General features: G+C 41.1%; 1 protein-coding gene and 1 pseudogene across 2 annotated transcripts in view; both read right to left on the reverse strand.

The window, feature by feature from the left end:
* Positions 1–17,413, reverse strand: part of LOC135555202 (protein mono-ADP-ribosyltransferase PARP6-like) — a 35,647-nt pseudogene extending 18,234 nt beyond the window's left edge.
* Positions 1–23,718, reverse strand: part of LOC135556712 (zinc finger protein 609-like) — a 648,963-nt gene that overhangs the window by 210,995 nt on the left and 414,250 nt on the right. The window lies entirely within an intron of this gene.

Raw genomic sequence — 23,718 nt, forward strand, 5'->3', positions numbered from 1 at the left:
TAGAACTTAAAATATATACTTGTATGTGATGCATATCATGATCATGGTGAGTAGTGTAGTCGACTCACATCCAGGAAGCTGACATTGATTAGCATGTCAACGTCCACATCGTCAATAGACCCATGCTCTCTGGAGAGGAGGAAGAAGAAGACAGGAAGAAGGTCATGAGTCATTTACACTCTAGTCATTTAGCAGACGTTCTTATCCAGACATCTGTGTATTTTCGTACTCTTTCGTACTTTTCCATACGTGTGAAATGATAACAAGCATTTCATTGAGAGCAGATGACTTCCCATTGTACCCCCACCTCCCCCCGTTAACTCAAACCACATCCTACTATCTCTGTCAGTAAGTTAAGCAATGCCAAGGTTTCTATGTAACTTGTCGTACCTGACGGAGACAGCCGTGTCAGCGTAGATGGCCTTCACCGAATCTATGTCCATGTCCAGCTGAGGATGTCTGTAGAGGTCAGTAGCACAGCCCTCCTACAGAGAGACAACAACACATGTACCTTAGAGACAAACCCTGTTAGTTAACTACCTTAAACAGAACTAGACAGAATAGCTTCAAAAAGAACACACACACACAGAGAGAGAGAGAGAGAGAGAGAGAGAGAGAGAGAGAGAGAGAGACAGACAGAGAGAGAGAGAGAGAAAAGAACCAGTTAACACCACAGCATTGACACACAACCACACAAAACATATTCACCTAACAATCAAAACCAGATGGCCATGACAGAGAGTAAAATAGAATATTACACTGAACACAATACCTTCAAATACAACAGGGAGTACACCAGGGAGTACAACAGGGAGTACAACAGAGAATACAACAGGGAGTACAACAGGAGTACAACAGGGAGAATACAACAGAGAAGTACAACAGGGAGTACAACAGAGAGTACAACAGGGAGTACAACAGAGAATACAACAGGAAGATCAACAGAGTACAACAGGGAGTACAACATACAACAGAGAGTACAACAGGGAGTACAACAGGGAGTACAACAGGGAGTACAACAGGGAGTACAACAGAGAATACAACAGGGAGTACAACAGGGAGTACAACAGGGAGTACAACATACAACAGAGAGTACAACAGGGAGTACAACAGGAGTACAACAGAGAGTACAACAGAGAGTACAACAGAGAGTACAGCAGGGAGTACAACAGGGAGTACAACAGGAATACAACAGGGAGTACAACATACAACAGAGAGTACAACAGAGAGTACAACAGGAAGTACAACAGAGAATACAACAGAGAATACAACAAGAAGTACAACAGAGAATACAACAAGAAGTACAACAGAGAATACAACAAGAAGTACAACAGAGAATACAACAGGAAGTACAACAGAGAGTACAACAGGAAGTACAACAGAGAATACAACATACAACAGAGATTACAACAGGAAGTACAACAGAGAATACAACAGGGAGTACAACGTACAACAGAAGTACAACAGAGAGTACAACAGAGAATACAACATACAACAGAGAGTACAACAGGAAGTACAACAGAGAATACAACAGGAAGTACAACAGAGAATACAACAGGAAGTACAACAGAGAGTACAACAGGAAGTACAACAGAGAATACAACAGGAAGTACAACAGAGAATACAACAGAGAATACAACAAGAAGTACAACAGAGAATACAACAGGAAGTACAACAGAGAATACAACAGGAAGTACAACAGAGAATACAACAGGAAGTACAACAGAGAATACAACAGGAAGTACAACAGAGAATACAACAGGAAGTACAACAGAGAATACAACAGGAAGTACAACAGAGAATACAACAGGAAGTACAACAGAGAATACAACAGGAAGTACAACAGAGAATACAACAGGGAGTACAACAGGGAGTACACAAAATGCGGCAGGGTGTCCTAGTGGGGCAACAGTGTAGCCTAGTGGTTAGAGCATTGGACTAGTAACCAAAAGGTTGCAAATTCAAATCCCCGAGCTGACAAGGTACAAATCTGTCGTTCTGCCCCTGAACAGGCAGTTAACCCACTGTTCCTAGGCCGTCATTGAAGATAAGAATTTGTTTTTAACTGACTTGCCTGGTTAAATAAAGGAAAAATAAAATGATGCGTTACAGTCCATTGGAAGTTCTGATCAGATGTTTCACGGGGTCAGTACCTCCTAACAAACCTACAAAACAACGAAGCAGGCTACTTGTGTTTCCTTTACTAACGCTGATTTTGTACGTATGTCGAAGAAGATTTAGCTTGTAAGGATTCTGAGGTTATTGTGGTTATTTTTGCTACTTTAGCTGAATGGACTGATCGGAGTACAACAAAGAGCCTGCTAAATTACTTAAAATATGCATGTACTCTGAGGAGTACAACAGGGGCTGTACTGTAGGATCAGCTGGCTAACAGAGCCAGGTGCTGTACTGTAGGATCACCTGGCTAACAGAGCCAAGGGGCTGTACTGCAGGATCAGCTGGCTAACAGAGCCAAGGGGCTGTACTATAGGATCAGCTGGCTAACAGAGCCAAGGGGCTGTACTCTGGGATCAGCTGGCTAACAGAGCCAAGGGGCTGTACTCTGAGGATCAGCTGGCTAACAGAGCCAAGGGGCTGTACAACAGGATCAGCTGGCTAACGGAGCCAGGGGCTGTACTATAGGATCAGCTGGCTAACAGAGCAAAGGGGCTGTACTGTAGGATCAGCTGGCTAACAGAGCCAAGGGGCTGTACTGTAGGATCAGCTGGCTAACAGAGCCAAGGGGCTGTACAACAGGATCAGCTGGCTAACAGAGCCAAGGGGCTATACTGTAGGATCAGCTGGCTAACAGAGCCAAGGGGCTGTACTGTAGGATCAGCTGGCTAACAGAGCCAAGGGGCTGTACTGTAGGATCAGCTGGCTAACAGAGCCAAGGTGCTGTACTGTAGGATCAGCTGGCTAACAGAGCCAAGGGGCTGTACTGTAGGATCAGCTGGCTAACAGAGCCAAGGGGCTGTACTGTAGGATCAGCTGGCTAACAGAGCCAAGGTGCTGTACTGTAGGATCAGCTGGCTAACAGAGCCAAGGGGCTGTACTGTAGGATCAGCTGGCTAACAGAGCCAAGGGGCTGTACTGTAGGATCAGCTGGCTAACAGAGTCAAGGGGCTGTACTGTAGGATCAGCTGGCTAACAGAGCCAAGGGCCTGTACTGTAGGATCAGCTGGCTAACGGAGCCAAGGGGCTGTACTGTAGGATCAGCTGGCTAACGGAGCCAAGGGGCTATATGTTAGCCTTGCTCTCCGTAAAACATTCCGAATCTCCACACAGTGAGAGTCACAACACATAGATAGAATCATTCCTAATCTCCACACAGTGAGAGTCACAACACATAGATAGAATCATTCCTAATCTCCACACAGTGAGAGTAACAACACATAGATAGAATCATTCCTAATCTCCACACAGTGAGAGTCACAACACATAGATACTTATTTCATTCATTTCATGAAGCTATACAATACCCAATTCTCCCTGTGTGAAAAAAGTAAATTCCCATTTACACTCAATAGCTGTCTGTGTCATCTTACCACTCAATAGCTGTCTGTGTCATCTTTACACTCAATAACTGTCTGTGTCATCTTTACACTCAATAACTGTCTGTGTCATCTTTACACTCAATAACTGTCTGTCACTATTGTAAAGTGGCTGTTCCACTGGATGTCATAAGGTGAATTCACCAATTTGTAAGTCGCTCTGGATAAGAGCGTCTGCCAAATGACTTAAATGTAAATGTAATGTAAATGTCATCTTTACACTTTATCAATAACTGTCTGTGTCATCTTTACACTCAATAACTGTCTGTGTCATCTTTACACTCAATAACTGTCTGTGTCATCTTTACACTCAATAACTGTCTGTGTCATCTTTACACTCAATAACTGTCTGTCATCTTTACACTCAATAACTGTCTGTCATCTTACCACTCAATAACTGTCTGTGTCATCTTTACACTCAATAACTGTCTGTGTCATCTTTACACTCAATAACTGTCTGTGTCATCTTTACACTCAATAGCTGTCTGTGTCATCTTACCACTCAATAACTGTCTGTGTCATCTTTAAACTCAATAGCTGTCTGTGTCATCTTTACACTCAATAACTGTCTGTGTCATCTTTACACTCAATAACTGTCTGTGTCATCTTTACACTCAATAATTGTCTGTGTCATCTTTACACTCAATAACTGTCTGCGTCATCTTTACACTCAATAACTGTCTGTGTCATCTTTACACTCAATAACTGTCTGTGTCATCTTTACACTCAATAACTGTCTGTGTCATCTTTACACTCAATAACTGTCTGTCATCTTTACACTCAATAACTGTCTGTCATCTTTACACTCAATAACTGTCTGTGTCATCTTTACACTCAATAACTGTCTGTCATCTTTACACTCAATAACTGTCTGTGTCATCTTTACACTCAATAACTGTCTGTGTCATCTTTACACTCAATAACTGTCTGTATCATCTTTACACCCAATAACTGTCTGTGTCATCTTTACACTCAATAACTGTCTGTGTCATCTTTACACTCAATAACTGTCTGTGTCATCTTTATACTCAATAACTGTCTGTTATCTTTACACTCAATAACTGTCTGTTATCTTTACACTCAATAACTGTCTGTGTCATCTTTACACTCAATAACTGTCTGTGTCATCTTTACACTCATTAACTGTCTGTGTCATCTTTACACTCAATAACTGTCTGTGTCATCTTTACACTCAATAACTGTCTGTTATCTTTACACTCAATAACTGTCTGTCATCTTTACACTCAATAACTGTCTGTTATCTTTACACTCAATAACTCTCTGTCATCTTTACACTCAATAACTGTCTGTCATCTTTACACTCAATAACTGTCTGTGTCATCTTTACACTCAATAACTGTCTGTCATCTTTACACTCAATAACTGTCTGTGTCATCTTTACCACTCAATAACTTAAATGTAAATGTAATGTAAATGTCATCTTTCACTCAATAACTGTCTTGTCATCTTTACACTCAATAACTGTCTGTGTCATCTTTACACTCAATAACTGTCTGTGTCATCTTTACACTCAATAACTGTCTGTGTCATCTTTACACTCAATAACTGTCTGTTATCTTTACACTCAATAACTGTCTGTTATCTTTACACTCAATAACTCTCTGTCATCTTTACACTCAATAACTGTCTGTGTCATCTTTACACTCATTAACTGTCTGTGTCATCTTTACACTCAATAACTGTCTGTGTCATCTTTACACTCAATAACTGTCTGTGTCATCTTTACACTCAATAACTGTCTGTCATCTTTACACTCAATAACTGTCTGTGTCATCTTTACACTCAATAACTGTCTGTGTCATCTTTACACTCAATAACTGTCTGTGTCATCTTTACACTCAATAACTGTCTGTGTCATCTTTATAACTGTCTGTGTCAACAGCTGTCTGTGTCATCTTTTATAACTCTTTACACTCAATAACTGTCTGTGTCATCTTTACACTCAATAACTGTCTGTGTCATCTTTACACTCAATAACTCAATAACTGTCTGTCATCTTTACACTCAATAACTGTCTGTGTCATCTTTATCAATAACTGTCTGTGTCATCTTTCCATGCATAACTGTTTAAACTCAATAACATTCTGTGTCATCTTTCACTCAATAACTGTCTTGTCATCTTTCAAGTAACCTGTCATCAACATCTCAATTGGGATTATCTTGGACATTAACTGTCTGTTCCAAAACTTCAAAACTGTCTGCTTATTAGTCATTTTCATGTAGACTTGATTGTTATCTTTGGATCATTGTCTTGTCATCTTGACCCAATAACTGCACATCAGTTTACACTCATTAATGGCCTGTCATCTTTACACTCAATAACTGTCTGTGTCATCCAGAGCACAATTCATTGTTCCTTCTATCAGAAATATACAAAAATAGAGAAAATCAGGAAGGGGACAAATACTTTTTCACGACTCTGTACATCAACCCATATAGCTCCATTGAGAGCTACTGTACATCAACCCGTATAGCTCCATTGAGAGCTACGGTACATCAACCCATATAGCTCCATTGAGAGCTACTGTACATCAACCCATATAGCACCATTGAGAGTTACTGTACATCAACCCATATAGCACCATTGAGAGCTACTGTACATCAACCCATATAGCACCATTGAGAGCTACTGTACATCAACCCATATAGCACCATTGAGAGCTACTGTACATCAACCCTTATAGCACCATTGAGAGCTACTGTACATCAACCCATATAGCACCATTGAGAGCTACTGTACATCAACCCTTATAGCACCATTGAGAGCTACTGTACATCAACCCATATAGCACCATTGAGAGCTACTGTACATCAACCCTTATAGCACCATTGAGAGCTACTGTACATCAACCCATATAGCACCATTGAGAGCTACTGTACATCAACCCATATAGCACCATTGAGAGCTACGGTACATCAACCCTTATAGCACCATTGAGAGCTACTGTACATCAACCCATATAGCACCATTGAGAGCTACTGTACATCAACCCATATAGCACCATTGAGAGCTACGGTACATCAACCCTTATAGCACCATTGAGAGCTACTGTACATCAACCCATATAGCTCCATTGAGAGCTACGGTACATCAACCCATATAGCTCCATTGAGAGCTACTGTACATCAACCTATATAACACCATTGATGATGACTCCTTGCTGTCCCCAGTCCACCTGGCCGTGCTGCTGCTCCAGTTTCAACTGTTCTGCCTTATTATTATTCGACCATGCTGGTCATTTATGAACATTTGAACATCTTGGCCATGTTCTGTTATAATCTCTACCCGGCACAGCCAGAAGAGGACTGGCCACCCCACATAGCCTGGTTCCTCTCTAGGTTTCTTCCTAGGTTTTGGCCTTTCTAGGGAGTTTTTCCTAACCACCGTGCTTCTACACCTGCATTGCTTGCTGTTTGGGGTTTTAGGCTGGTTTTCTGTACAGCACTTTGAGATATCAGCTGATGTACGAAGGGCTATATAAATAAATTTGATTTGATTTGATTGATAGCTACGGTACATCAACCCATATAGCTCCATTGATAGCTACGGTACATCAACCCATATAGCTCCATTGAGAGCTACAGTACATCAACCCATATAGCACCATTGAGAGCTACGGTACATCAACCCATATAGCTCCATTGTGAGCTACTGTATGAACATTTTTACATGGATTTCGCATAAGAACTCCTCCAACTCCTCGGGCCAACTCTCCACTTCATCCGATTGGTTGTCCGTCCAGTCACACTCTTCTGATTGGTTGTCAGTACAGTGGCACTCATCGGATTGGTTGTTGGTCCAGCGCTGACACTCAATGTCCTGTTGTCGGTCAAAAATGGTAGGACACTTTGAGTCATACAGGTTAACTGTACTGTAGTCATACAGGTTAACTGTACTGTAGTTATACAGGTTAATACAGGTTAACTGTACTGTAGTCATACAGGTTAACTGTACTGTATTTATACAGGTTAACTGTACTGTAGTCATACAGGTTAACTGTACTGTATTTATACAGGTTAACTGTACTGTAGTCATACAGGTTAACTGTACTGTAGTCATACAGGTTAACTGTACTGTAGTCATACAGGTTAATACAGGTTAACTGTACTGTAGTTATACAGGTTAACTGTACTGTATTTATACAGGTTAACTGTACTGTAGTCATACAGGTTAACTGTACTGTAGTCATACAGGTTAACTGTACTGTAGTTATACAGGTTAACTGTACTGTAGTCATACAGGTTAATACAGGTTAACTGTACTGTAGTCATACAGGTTAACTGTACTGTAGTCATACAGGTTAACTGTACTGCAGTCATAACTGTTGTAGTCATACAGGTTAACTGTACTGTAGTCATACAGGTTAATACAGGTTAACTGTACTGTAGTCATACAGGTTAACTGTACTGTAGTCATACAGGTTAACTGTACTGCAGTCATACAGGTTAACTGTACTGTAGACTACAGATGGAAAGAGGGAGGAGGCATGAGAAAGTAACAGACAGAGGGAGGAGGCTGTACATGACATATTTACACAATAGAAACATTGACTCGCCATCTGGTCAGTTCTTGGCTCCTCTTCAACGACAGTCTTTACTCTCCAATCCAGTAGTGATCGATGATGTAAAACAGCAGGTTGTTGTGGTGGTCAACACATATGATCTTAAACACTTTGCCTGTCCCCATGGTGATCGCATCTGCAACAATCAATGAGTGTACATTAGTACTTATATATACACTGAGTGTACATTAGTTCTCTCAGTACTTATATGTACACTGAGTGTACATTAGTACTTATATATACACTGAGTGTACATTAGTTATCTCAGTACTTATATATACACTGAGTGTACATTAGTTCCCTCAGTACTTATATATACACTGAGGGTACATTAGTTCTCTCAGTACTTATATATACACTGAGTGTACATTAGTTATCTCAGTACTTATATATACACTGAGTGTACATTAGTTCCCTCAGTACTTATATATACACTGAGTGTACATTAGTTCCCTCAGTACTTATATATATACACTGAGTGTACATTAGTTCCCTCAGTACTTATATATACACTGAGTGTACATTAGTTATCTCAGTACTTATATATACACTGAGTGTACATTAGTTATCTCAGTACTTATATATACACTGAGTGTACATTAGTTCTCTCAGTACCTATATATACACTGAGTGTACATTAGTTCCTTCAGTACTTATATATACACTAAGTGTACATTCGTTCCCTCAGTACTTATATATATACACTGAGGGTACAAAACATTAAGAAGACCTGCTCATTCCATAAAACAGACTGACCAGGTGAATCCAGGTGAAAGATATGATCCCTTATTGATGTCACTTATTAAATCCACTTCAATCAGTGTAGATGAAGGAGGAGGAGACAGGTTAACTTTACTGCAGTGAGCTAAATCAGGATCACACAGAGTGTTTCCTGGTAGTCTTTAACAAATCTATTTTGAAACAAAAGTAAACACCTCACACACACACATTGATATGGGCTTAAAGAAGAGAAGACAGCTGGACCAAGTCAGATATAGAGAAATGTATTACATCCCACTATTACACTTTATATACATCACAGAATACTGAAATATAACACAACTGTTTTCACATAGAAACACTGGACTTTCCATGTCATTTTTTAAAATATTAATTATGAAGTTATGAAAAGTCTGAATAACATTCCACCCATGAGGTCACCAGGTCATCTGACTGCAGGAAATGGAAGGAGAATGATTTCTAAGCCTAAGACATGGTATGCCATCCAGAGGGTGAATCGGCAAGACAAACTATTTAATTGCCATTGAACGGGACCTGGACAGCTGATGAAACTGAAGAGTATTTCTGTATGTAAATAAAGCCATTTTGTGGGGAAAATCTAATTCTGATTGTGGGTGGGCCTTTGCCCTCCCAGGCCCAGCCATAGCTGCGCCCCTGCCCAGTCATGTGAAATCTATAGATTAGGGCATAATGAATTTGGACTGATTTTCCTTTTTGTTCACTATACAATATGTTGTTTGTTTTTGAAAATACATATAGATAGTTTAGATGGTGCAAGGATTCTCTACACTTGCTTGTTTTGTCACATATAGTGACATTTGGCAAACTATTAGAATTAGAATATTAGAATACTATAAGAATTTTGGCAACCTGGAATTTGCGGAGCGATTTCGGCATTTTGACGATTTCCCTCTGTGTACCCTAGGTGTCTTCTAGGAAGATTTTAACCCACTAAACCCCCAAAAACATTTCTCCAAGTTTCACCATCATTGTAAAGCCCTAGTTATTTTGTATCTTAGACAAAGTTATTTATCTAGATTATTATGTATTTAATGTGATTAGTGATTCAACCCTGTTACATGAACTGAACTCTTATTTTAATACTGTAAAACTTTATACATATATATATATATCTGTGTTCAATATTTCTTTCAAAAGAAACATTGAACATCTAATAGTCAATTCTGGTGTTTTGTGGGTAAAAACTGAGCAGGTTGAGCATAACACATCAACAATTTGACCCTGTTAGACAGGCTAGAAATGTATTAACAATATAATTTGTTTTGTTGTTGTGAATCTTGCATTCAATTTGCCCCTCCCTGCTGCACACAACAAGCTTCCATCCCCCCTGTGGGGAAACATGGCTGATTTAACTAGTAATTACCAGTTGGGGGGGGGGCATATGGAGAATTCCCACTTCCCACTTGGTTACGAATGCACCAATTCCACTGGTAACCGTCCACTGTTGTGCTGTATACTATCACTCATTGGAAGTAGAGGTCGTAGACCTACACTTTTGAAAAAAACATGGAGCGTAAATATTTTTTTAGTTTAAATCGATGCAAACTCAAATAAGACAATTATGAAAACAGCACTTTTTTTCATTATTAAATTAAGCTGAAATGAGGCACTTACTATAGTCTTTTTACCCTCTTGAGATGCAAAACTTGCTTTTTTTTTAATGAAGTTGAATATTTGCTCTTTATGACAGCACGTTAAAATGAGATGAAATCAAATTTTCTTTTTTTTACTCACCATTCACAATCAAAATTATTTTTAACCTCTTGAGATGGAAAACTTGCTTTTTTTATGAAGTTTTTATGAAGTTGAATATTTGCTCTTTATGACAGAATGTTAAAATTCAATGAAATCAAACTTTCCTTTTTTCTCACCATTCACAATGGGGCTTTGTGGCCCCCCAAAAATTCTCCACTGATCAATACCTAAAGAGTCATTTAAGAAGCCAAATTTCTGGAATACTGTCGGCCATTATATGCATTTCTGGAATACTGTCAGCCATTATATGCATTTCTGGAATACTGTCAGCCATTATATGCATTTCTGGAATACTGTCAGCCATTATATGCATTTCTGGAATACTGTCGGCCATTATATGCATTTCTGGAATACTGTCAGCCATTATATGCATTTCTGGAATACTGTCAGCCATTATATGCATTTCTGGAATACTGTCAGCCATTATATGCATTTCTGGAATACTGTCAGCCATTATATGCATTTCTGGAATACTGTCAGCCATTATATGCATTTCTGGAATACTGTCGGCCAATATATGCATTTCTGGATTACTGTCGGCCATTATATGCATTTCTGGAATACTGTCAGCCATTATATTCATTTCTGGAATACTGTCGGCCATTATATGCATTTCTGGAATACTGTCAGCCATTATATGCATTTCTGGAATACTGTCAGCCATTATATGCATTTCTGGAATACTGTCAGCCATTATATGCATTTCTGGAATACTGTCAGCCATTATATGCATTTCTGGAATACTGTCAGCCATTATATGCATTTCTGGAATACTGTCAGCCATTATATGCATTTCTGGAATACTGTCAGCCATTATATGCATTTTCTGGAATACTGTCAGCCATTATATGCATTTCTGGAATACTGTCAGCCATTATATGCATTTCTGGAATACTGTCAGCCATTATATGCATTTCTGGAATACTGTCAGCCATTATATGCATTTCTGGAATACTGTCAGCCATTATATGCATTTCTGGAATACTGTCAGCCATTATATGCATTTCTGGAAATACTGTCTGGAATACTGTCAGCCATTATATGCATTTCTGGAATACTGTCGGCCATTATATGCATTTCTGGAATACTGTCGGCCATTATATGCATTTCTGGAATACTGTCAGCCATTATATGCATTTCTGGAATACTGTCGGCCATTATATGCATTTCTGGAATACTGTCAGCCATTATATTCATTTCTGGAATACTGTCTGGAATACTGCCATTATATGCATTTCTGGAATACTGTCAGCCATTATATGCATTTCTGGAATACTGTCAGCCATTATATGCATTTCTGGCCATTAATACTGTCAGCCATTATATGCATTTCTGGAATACTGTCAGCCATTATATGCATTTCTGGAATACTGTCAGCCATTATATGCATTTCTGGAATACTGTCAGCCATTATATGCATTTCTGGAATACTGTCAGCCATTATATGCATTTCTGGAATACTGTCAGCCATTATATGCATTTCTGGAATACTGTCAGCCATTATATGCATTTCTGGAATACTGTCGGCCATTATATGCATTTCTGGAATACTGTCAGCCATTATATGCATTTCTGGAATACTGTCAGCCATTATATGCATTTCTGGAATACTGTCGGCCATTATATGCATTTCTGGAATACTGTCGGCCATTATATTCATTTCTGGAATACTGTCGGCCATTATATGCATTTCTGGAATACTGTCAGCCATTATATGCATTTCTGGAATACTGTCAGCCATTATATGCATTTCTGGAATACTGTCAGCCATTATATGCATTTCTGGAATACTGTCAGCCATTATATGCATTTCTGGAATACTGTCAGCCATTATATGCATTTCTGGAATACTGTCAGCCATTATATGCATTTCTGGAATACTGTCAGCCATTATATGCATTTCTGGAATACTGTCAGCCATTATATGCATTTCTGGAATACTGTCAGCCATTATATGCATTTCTGGAATACTGTCAGCCATTATATGCATTTCTGGAATACTGTCGGCCATTATATGCATTTCTGGAATACTGTCAGCCATTATATGCATTTCTGGAATACTGTCAGCCATTATATGCATTTCTGGAATACTGTCAGCCATTATATGCATTTCTGGAATACTGTCGGCCATTATATGCATTTCTGGAATACTGTCGGCCATTATATGCATTTCTGGAATACTGTCAGCCATTATATGCATTTCTGGAAGCCATTATATGCATTTCTGGAATACTGTCGGCCATTATTATGGAATGCCATTATATGCATTTCTGGAATACTGTCAGCCATTATATTCATTTCTGGAATACTGTCGGCCATTATATGCATTTCTGGAATACTGTCAGCCATTATATGCATTTCTGGAATACTGTCAGCCATTATATGCATTTCTGGAATACTGTCAGCCATTATATGCATTTCTGGAATACTGTCAGCCATTATATGCATTTCTGGAATACTGTCAGCCATTATATGCATTTCTGGAATACTGTCAGCCATTATATGCATTTCTGGAATACTGTCAGCCATTATATGCATTTCTGGAATACTGTCAGCCATTATATGCATTTCTGGAATACTGTCAGCCATTATATGCATTTCTGGAATACTGTCGGCCATTATATGCATTTCTGGAATACTGTCAGCCATTATATGCATTTCTGGAATACTGTCAGCCATTATATGCATTTCTGGAATACTGTCAGCCATTATATGCATTTCTGGAATACTGTCAGCCATTATATGCATTTCTGGAATACTGTCAGCCATTATATGCATTTCTGGATAATGTCGGCCATTATATGCATTTGAGCAAAGATGGAAATGCATCTACGTGTATTTGAAATACATTCAATGTTTTTTTGCCCCGTACGGGATACCTAGGCTTAGTTCAACAAGTTGATTCTGATTCTTAGTCCACCTGTTGATTCTGCTAAGGGCTCTAATGTACTTCTCATATGTACAAACAGAAGGATGTGATCAAGAAATACCAGGATTTAGCCTCCCGAGTGGCGCAGTGGTCAAGGCATTACTATAGACGCGGGTTTATATCCTGGGCTGTGCCACAACCGGCCGTGGCCTGGAGTCCCATAGGATGATGCACAATTGGGCCAGCGTCGTTAGGGGAGGATTTGGCCTGGGAGGCTTTACTTGGCTCATCACAATCTAGCGACTCCTTGTGGCGGTCCAGGTGCCTGCAGGCTGACCTCGATCGCCAGTTGAACGGTGTTTCCTCCGACACATTGGTGGCGGGTGTTAAGCTGGCGGGTGTTAAGGAGCGAGGTTAGGCGGGTCATGTTTCTGGAGGACACATGACTCCACCTTTGTCTCTCCCGAGCCCGTTGGGGAGTTGCAGCGATGAGATAAGATTGAAATTGGGGAGAAAAAGGAGGGGTAAAATACCCCCAAAATAAAAAATAAAAGACATGCCAGGATGTACTATAAAAGATAAGATAAACAGTCCACTGTCACTGTGGTGCATTTAAGGAATTATAGATTTTTATACAACGGGTTACCAAAATATTCAAATAATGATGAATTTATTCACTGGTTTTAACCAATCAGCATGCAGGATTAGACCCACCCGTTGTATAAATAACAATAATTCCATTCTTACCTTTTCGAGAACAGGAGAACCAGCAGTGTCCGATGGGTTAATTTATAAAAAGTTGCTGGAACTCCAATGTAAAAAAGAAAAAGAAAAGAAAAACAGAAATAGGAAAAAAAGGACAAAAAGAAAAGGCAAAGAAAAGTAATATGAACAGGATCCAATCAAAAGGAGTAACCCTTAACACATTTGTAAAGGCATCTGTTCCATTGTTCATAGGAAGCAGGTTCCAGTCCGTATGGAGCGACTGTCGGCGTGCAGTAATCCAGGTAATCCACACTAAACTGTATCTGTGACTCCCAATGGTAATGCGAAAGGTCTGTGGGTGTCTTTCTGTCTGCTTGCCTGCCTGCCTGTCTGTCTGCTTGCCTGCCTGCCTGTCTGTCTGCTCGTCTGTCTGTCTGTCTGTCTGCCTGCCTTCCTGCCTGCCTTTTCTTTCTGATTGTCTGTCTGTCTGTCTGCCCTTTCTGTCTGCCCTGTCTGTCTGTCTGTCTGACTGTCTGTCTGTCTGTCTGTCTGTCTGTCTGTCTGTCTGTCTGTCTGTCTGTCTGTCTGTCTGTCTGTCTGTCTGCCCTTTCTGTCTGCCCTGTCTGTCTGTCTGTCTGTCTGTCTGTCTGTCTGTCTGTCTGTCTGTCTGTCTGTCTGTCTGTCTGTCTGTCTGTCTGTCTGTCTGTCTGCCCTTTCTGTCTGTCTGCCCTGTCTGTCTGTCTGCCCTGTCTGTCTGTCTGCCCTTTCTGTCTGCCCTGTCTGTCTGTCTGTCTGTCTGTCTGTCTGTCTGTCTGTCTGTCTGTCAGCTGTAGGTCCTGTAGGAGGCTGATCGCAAAAACCTGATCCATGAGGAGAGGAGAGGAGAGGAGAGGAGAGGAGATGGTTATTAGGGAGATTGAGGTATCAAGAGAAAACAGATTTAACAACATCAAAACACTTTAGGTCTCTCTGTTATTCTAATCAAGTCATAGTTAGTTTATTGTAAGGTTTGGATAGAAGACCATTTCAACACATACCTTCAATTTGGTTCAACGTGTTTTGTATGAGCCATATCGGAGACCTTCGTGTACTATAAATAATTTACAGAATGAGGGGTAGTCTGGTAGCCTGTAGCCTGGTCCCAAATCTATTTGTGCTATCTTGTCAACACGGGAGGGGCCAATACATAAATAGACACTGACCAGTTTCTAAGACAGCACAAACAGATCTGAGACCAGGCTAGGGCAGCTACAGTGTGGTGGGGAGGGGCGTAAAGAAACAGAGACAGATGCAGCCTCCAGTCTTAGTCTCCTTGGAGCTGATTGGTACTTTATCATGCTAATCTCAAAGGGCTGGCCATTGTTACAAGAGACACCACACAGTCAACTCAAAATAACATACAAAAATACTTAGTATCATCTCACACTTACATGGCGTGCAGGGAAGCTAAAGTAATTCCTCTGCCTAATAATAAAACACACTTTGCTGGCTCTAACCACGCGTCCAATCAGTTTGCTACCTGCTCTTAGTAAACTGATGGAGAGGATTGTGTTTGACCAAATACAATGCTATTTTTTCAGAGAACACGTTAAGTACTTAGTTTCAGCATGCATATAGAGAAGGGCAATCAACTTGTACTGTACTGACTCAGATGACTGATGATTGGTTAAAATAAATGTATAGTAAGATGATAATTGGAGCTGTATTGTTAGATTCCAGTGCAGCCTTTGATGTTATTGATCATACATTGTTATTGTTACTTGTTAAGGCTTTAGATCACCTGCCATCACATGGTTGGAGATGTATTTGTCCAATAGAACCCAGAGTGTTCTTCAGTGGAAGCTTCTCTAACATCAGATATGGGGCGGCAGGGTAGCCTCGTGGTAAGAGCGTTGGACTAGTAACCAGAAGGTTGCAAGTTCAAACCCCCGAGCCGACAAGATACAAATCTGTCGGTCTGCCCCTGAACAGGCAGTTAACCCACTGTTCCCAGGGTAGCCTCGTGGTAAGAGCGTTGGACTAGTAACCAGAAGGTTGCAAGTTCAAACCCCCGAGCCGACAAGATACAAATCTGTCGGTCTGCCCCTGAACAGGCAGTTAACCCACTGTTCCTAGGCCGTTATTGAAAATAAAAATTTGTTCTTAATTGACTTGCCTGGTTAAATAAAGGTAAAAATTTAAATAAAAAAATGTACAGTGCGGTCACAGATTTCACCGGCTGTATAAATGTGAAGCATCTAGTTGGCGTTTGCACTTCCTACCAAATATGGTGATGAGAGGAAGCCCACTGGGCTGGATTTTGGCTGACATTCTGCTAATTTTCTCATAGATTAAACATTTGATCTCCATACAGTTTTCCGTTTTCAGAACTAGAATCTGTAACAAACTGAGTGGACTGCGCTTTGCAGACTTTAAAATAATTGAGTGCAAGGGCGATTTTCAATTATTGTACACTCGCACGTCACAGAGCAGGCGTTCCCTAACGGAAATATGCAAATAAATGCTTGAACGCGCCAATAGGATCTCAGTCACTCGTGCTTGGCTCTGCCCACCTCCTTGGTTGTTCTGCCGACTCTGATTAATTTGCTCCCATTGGAAATAACAGGCTCTGGCCTATCTTGGTTTATAATTAAAACTCTTTGGTGAGGTGTCCCTCAGGGCACTTTCTTTGGTCCGTTAACTCTACTCTATTTTTATAAATGATTTGCCACTGGTCTTACACGAAGCTAGAATGACTATGTATGCGGATGATTCCACACTCTACATGTCAGCACCCAAATAAGGAGTTACAGTCAGTACCAGAATGGTTGATTAATAATAAACTGGTCTTAAATACATCTACAACTTTAATAATTGCATTTGGTTCAAAACATTCTCTAAAGACCTAAACCTCAACTGGAGTTGTACATAAAGGGTGTGACCGTTTCACATCCAGACATAATATCCTCAACAACGTGCCAGTCTTTCCTGGTTGAGGGTTGATGAGAGATGAACTGCTTCTCTTCTATTTTTTTAATGAGAAACATTACTGTGATGAAAATTCCAGATTGTTTGCATAAATCAAAATAACATTCAGCTCACACATCCATACATACCCCACAAGACATGCCACCAGAGGTCTCTTCAGACACCCATACATACTCCACAAGACATGCCACCAGGAGTTTCTTCAGAGTCCCATACATACTCCACAAGACATGCCACCAGGGGTTTCTTCAGACATCCATACATACCCCACAATAAATGCCACCAGGGGTCTCTTCAGACACCCAAACATACTCAGCAAAACATGCCACCAGGGGTCTCTTCAGACACCCATGCATACCCCACAAGAAATGCCACCAGGGGTCTCTTCAGACACCCATACATACCCCACAAGACATGCCACCAGGGGTCTCTTCAGAGTCCCAAAGTTCAAAACGAATTCACGGCAGCAATGCACAGTTTTATACAGAGCCATGGTGGTTTGGAACTCCTTTCCGTCCTCAATTACTCAAATAAACAACAAAATTACCTTTAAAAACGTCTTTTAAAAACAACTCATGGAACCGCAGTGAAGCGACGCAAACATAGACACAGTCTAACGCACACATTATTTTGAGGTTGAATTGTTTGTATTTTTTTTTAGTTGCATTGTTTTGTGTATCATTGTATTTTTTTCATTGGGGTAACTGTCCTTCAGTGTATCAGTGTTTCTGTTACTTGTCATGATTTGTGTTTTTTTCTTGTGTGGACCCAAAGAAGATTAGATGCTGCTGCTTCTGCAAATGCTAATGGAGATCCTAATAAACACACAATAAATATAGTACTGAACTCTGGTGCTTACAGCTACATCAACTGAATACAGCATGTGCTATAGTGTCTCAGTAATAGTGTTTGTGTATAAAACCAGGAAGAGTCCTAAGTAACTACTCGAAGGGACTAATTTTCTATCCTACCTCCCTCCCCTCCCCCAGAAAAGAAAAAAGAAAGTGTCCCTGTCTGTGGCTGTGAATGCATCCCAAAAGGCACCCTGTTGTCTTTATAGTGCACTACTTTGACCAGGGCCAATAGAGCTCTAGTCAAAAGTAGTGCACTTCAAAGAATAGGGTTCCATTTGGGACATAAGCACCCTGACCTTAATTAGCATTAGCCCTGTTAGCCGGTCACCACCTGCTGTTGTTCTGATGCTCTGAGGGCTGACCAGCTTACAGACACTTCCATGACTGCATTGACCTGTGACCTGCAAGCAGGCACTCTTTCCAAAGCCTCCTATAGTACCAACAACTAGTGTCTTCAATGTAGGCCTAATCTACTTACTCCTGTGTGTGGGGGAGTAGTTCCCATTCAGTTCTCAGCAAAGGTGTTTCCAAATCAAATCAAATCAAATTTATTTATATAGCCCTTCGTACATCAGCTGATATCTCAAAGTGCTGTACAGAAACCCAGCCTAAAACCCCAAACAGCAAGCAATGCAGGTGTAGAAGCACGGTGGCTAGGAAAAACTCCCTAGAAAGGCCAAAACCTAGGAAGAAACCAAGAGAGGAACCAGGCTATGTGGGGTGGCCAGTCCTCTTCTGGCTGTGCCAGTTGGAGATTATAACAGAACATGGCCAAGATGTTCAAATGTTCATAAATTACCAGCATGGTCAAATAATAATAAGGCAGAACAGTTGAAACTGGAGCAGCAGCACGGCCAGGTGGACTGGGGACAGCAAGGAGTCATCATGTCAGGTAGTCCTGGGGCATGGTCCTAGGGCTCAGGTCCTCCGAGAGAGAGAAAGAAAGAGAGAAAGAGAGAATTAGAGAGAGCACACTTAAATTCACACAGGACACCGAATAGGATAGGAGAAGTAGTCCAGATATAACAAACTGACCCTAGCCCCCCGACACATAAACTCCCGCAGCATAAATACTGGAGGCTGAGACAGGAGGGGTCAGGTGACACTGTGGCCCCATCCGAGGACACCCCCGGACAGGGCCAAACAGGAAGGATATAACCCCAACTACTTTGCCAAAGCACAGCCCCCACACCACTAGAGGGATATCTTCAACCACCAACTTACCATCCTGAGACAAGGCTGAGTATAGCCCACAAAGATCTCCGCCATGGCACAAACCAAGGGGGGGCGCCAACCCAGACAGGATGACCACATCAGTGAATCAACCCACTCAGTCCCTGTAATAGGGTTAGAGGCAGAGAATCCCAGTGGAAAGAGGGGAACTGGCCAGGCAGAGACAGCAAGGGCGCTTTGTTGCTCCAGAGCCTTTCCGTTCACCTTCCCACTCCTGGGCCAGACTACACTCAATCATATGACCCACTGAACTGATGAGTCTTCAGTAAAGACTTAAAGGTTGAGACCGAGTTTGCGTCTCTGACATGGGAAGGCAGACCGTTCCATAAAAATGGAGCTCTATAGGAGAAAGCCCTGCCTCCAGCTGTTTGCTTAGAAATTCTAGGGACAATTAGGCGGCCTGCGTCTTGTGACCGTAGCGTACGTGTAAATGACACTTTAAACTGGATTGGCATTGAATTCCCTTGGTTTGATTACTGCTATTTTGTCATTTAACATTTTAGGATGGAATAGAATATAATAAAAATGAATATATTAAAATAGAATATATTAAAAAGGTATATAATAAAATAGAATAGAATAAAATAGAATAAAATGGAATAGAATAAAATAGAATAGAATAGAATAATATAGAATAGAATAAAATAGAATCGCCGTGTCCCCAGACAGCCCAACCACTCACTGGACCCATATGTTCACTTGGCTAAGCATGCATCTCTCTAACATCAATATGCCTCGTCCATTACTGTCCAGGTTAGTGATTACTGTCTTATTTCACTGTAGAGCCTCGAGCCCTGCTCAATATGCCTTAACCAACTATGTTGTTCCACCTCCTACATATGCAATGACATCACCTGGTTTAAACGTCTCTAGAGACTATATCTCTCTCATCATTACTCAATGCCTAGGTTTACCTCCAATGTACTCACATCCTACCTTACCTTTGTCTGTACACTATGCCTTGAATCTATGCTATCGTGCCCAGAAACCTGCTCCTTTCACTTTCTGTTCTGAATGTGCTAGACGGCCAGTTCTTATAGCATTTAGCCGCACCATTATCCTACTTCTCGCCTAGCTCATCTTGTAAAGGTTACAGCTCGTAAAGGTTACAGCTATTTAAGGTTACATCTTGTAAAGGTTACAGCTGGTAAAGGTTACAGCTGGTAAAGGTTACATCTTGTAAAGGTTACATACAGCTTGTAAAGGTCACAGCTGGTAAATGTTACATCTTGTAAAGGTTACAGCTAGTAAAGGTTACATACAACTTGTAAAGGTTACATCTTGTAAAGGTTACAGCTAGTAAAGGTTACATCTTGTAAAGGTTACAGCTGGTAAAGGTTACAAACAACTTGTAAAGGTTACAGCTAGTAAAGGTTACAGTTGGTAAAGGTTACAGTTGGTAAAGGTTACAGCTGGTAAAGGTTACAGTTTGTAAAGGTTACAGTTGGTTAAGCATTACAGCTGGTAAAGATTACATCTGGTAAAGGTTACAGCTTGTAAAGGTTACAGTTGGTAAAGTTTACAGTTTGTAAATGTTACATACAGCTGGTAAAGGTTACAGCTGGTAAAGGTTACATACAGCTTGTAAAGGTTACAGCTAGTAAATGTTACAGTTGGTAAAGGTTACAGCTAGTAAAGGTTACAGTTTGTAAAGGTTACAGCTTGTAAAGGTTACAGTTGGTAAAGTTTACAGTTGGTAGAGGTTACAGCTTGTAAAGGTTACAGTTGGTAAAGGTTACAGTTGGTAAAGTTTACAGTTGGTAAAGGTTACAGTTGGTAAAGGTTACAGCTTGTAAAGATTTCAGTTGGTAAAGGTTACAGTTGGTAAAGGTTATCCTAAAGACATTCTACCCACCTGCTACTTTCCACTCTTCTTTCATAACATTATCTGGCTGTCAAAACCTGCACCTCCATTATCTTGGTAAGTTGGTGGTGGAAGATATCCCTCTCGTGGTGTGGGGGCTGTGCTTTGGCAAAGTGGGTGGGGTTATATCCTTCCTGTTTGGCCCTGTCTGGGGGTGTCCTTGGATGGGGCCACAGTGTCTCCTGACCCCTCCTGTCTCAGCCTCCAGTATTTATGCTGCAGTAGTTTATGTGTCGGGGGGCTAGGGTCAGTTTGGTGTCCTGTGTGAATCTAAGTGTGCGTTTTCTAATTCTCTCCTTCTCTCTTTCTTTCTCTCTCTCGGAGGACCTGAGCCCTAGGACCATGCCCCAGGACTACCTGACATGATGACTCCTTGCTGTCCCCAGTCCACCTGACAGTGCTGCTGCTCCAGTTTCAACTGTTCTGCCTTATTATTATTCGACCATGCTGGTCATTTATGAACATTTGAACATCTTGGCCATGTTCTGTTATAATCTCTACCCGGCACAGCCAGAAGAGGACTGGCCACCCCACATATGCTCTCTCTAATTCTCTCTTTCTTTCTCTCTCTCGGAGGACCTGAGCCCTAGGACCATGCCCCAGGACTACCTGACATGATGACTCCTTGCTGTCCCCAGTCCTCCTGACCGTGCTGCTGCTCCAGTTTCAACTGTTCTGCCTTATTATTATTTGACCATGCTGGTCATTTATGAACATTTGAACATCTTGGCCATGTTCTGTTATAATCTCTACCCTGCACAGCCAGAAGAGGACTGGCCACCCCACATAGCCTGGTTCCTCTCTAGGTTTCTTCCTAGGTTTTGGCCTTTCTAGGGAGTTTTTCCTAGCCACCGTGCTTCTACACCTGCATTGCTTGCTGTTTGGGGTTTTAGGCTGGGTTTCTGTACAGCACTTTGAGATATCAGCTGATGTACGAACGGCTATATAAATACATTTGATTAGATTTGATTTGATCTTCTTATCTAGTGATTTTCAATTATGTTTCTGCTAGTTTTTATTTGCTACCGTTTTGCTGTGGCCTTGCTGCAGCTTTGGGTTGGTACAGTATATCTCTAATGCATGGCTGAAGGCTGGCAGGACATAATGCATCATTCTCCCCAATCCTCTTCTGACATCTACCAAGAGCCCCCTTCTGGTTGAAGAGTCTTTGATGAACCTTTGGCAAAACATTCCTTTTTATCAGAATGGTGAATAACTTGTGTAGGTTATTCATAGTATGGTAGTTTTAATCACCTTGTTATCCCACTGCTCACAGCTCATCCAATCTCTACATCACCACAATGCCAAGTGATACGCACGTCACTAACACACCTCCATACCTCCACAAACACACACGCAAGCACGCACGCACACACACACACACACACTCACACACACACACACTCCTCCTACAGTGGTTACCACGTTCCCGCTATCTGTGTGGCCGGGGCTTTATGACTGGGGAGCCAATGATCAGGGAGAAGACAGTTCAGTAGGCCAGTAGAAGTCCTGCTTTATAACTGGAGAACCAATCATCAGGGAGTAGACCTGTTTTATGACTGGGGAACCAATCATCAGGGAGGAGACAGTCCAGTAGAAGACCTGCTTTATGATTGGGGAACCAATCATCAGGGAGGAGACCTGCTTTATGATTGGGGAACCAATCATCAGGGAGGAGACCTGCTTTATGACTGGGGAACCAATCATCAGGGAGTAGACCTGTTTTATGACTGGGGAACCAATCATCAGGGAGGAGACCTGCTTTATGATTGGGGAACCAATCATCAGGGAGGAGACCTGCTTTATGACTGGGGAACCAATCATCAGGGAGTAGACCTGTTTTATGACTGGGGAACCAATCATCAGGGAGGAGACCTGCTTTATGACTGGGAACCAATCATCAGGGAGGAGACCTGCTTCATGACTGAGGAACCAATCATCAGGGAGGAGACCTGCTTCATGACTGAGGAACCAATCATCAGGGAGGAGACCTGCTTCATGACTGAGGAACCAATCATCAGGGAATGGACTTGATCAACTAGCCAACCTACTACTAAAACTTTTCCAATCCAGTATACTGTGCACTGAAGACTATAGCATTGTTAGACCATTGTATGTAATATGTAAACTACAATCGTCATGTGCATCATTCTATCTCGCATCTTGCATCTGTTAGTTGTAAGTCTAAATAGGTCAAGTATGACTGAGGATTACAGGAATATTTGAAGAGCAGTGACAAACAATGGTTTGAAGGAAAATTAACATTTTCTTCAGTATCTTGTCTTCCATAGCGTGGGCTCTATTTCTGAAATGATGTATTATGTTTATCGACAGCAATGATATTTCGTTAACGCAGATTGCGGATAGAGTGCTTGTTTCAGGAATGCAGATTCGGGTAGCTCATATGATGGGATATGACTACAAAGACAGGAATATCAGGAATCTGGCTGTGTAGTTGGGAGATCATACATGTTGTTTTTCAATGGTTTAAAAAAAAAAACGCTTTGAATATCTGTCCACTTGTTGTGGGCATCGTGTACGAAAGGCATCAATCGGGGATAAGCAACATGAT

This window comes from Oncorhynchus masou, chromosome 15 (assembly GCF_036934945.1).
Source record: "Oncorhynchus masou masou isolate Uvic2021 chromosome 15, UVic_Omas_1.1, whole genome shotgun sequence".
Classification (NCBI taxonomy): domain Eukaryota; kingdom Metazoa; phylum Chordata; class Actinopteri; order Salmoniformes; family Salmonidae; genus Oncorhynchus; species Oncorhynchus masou.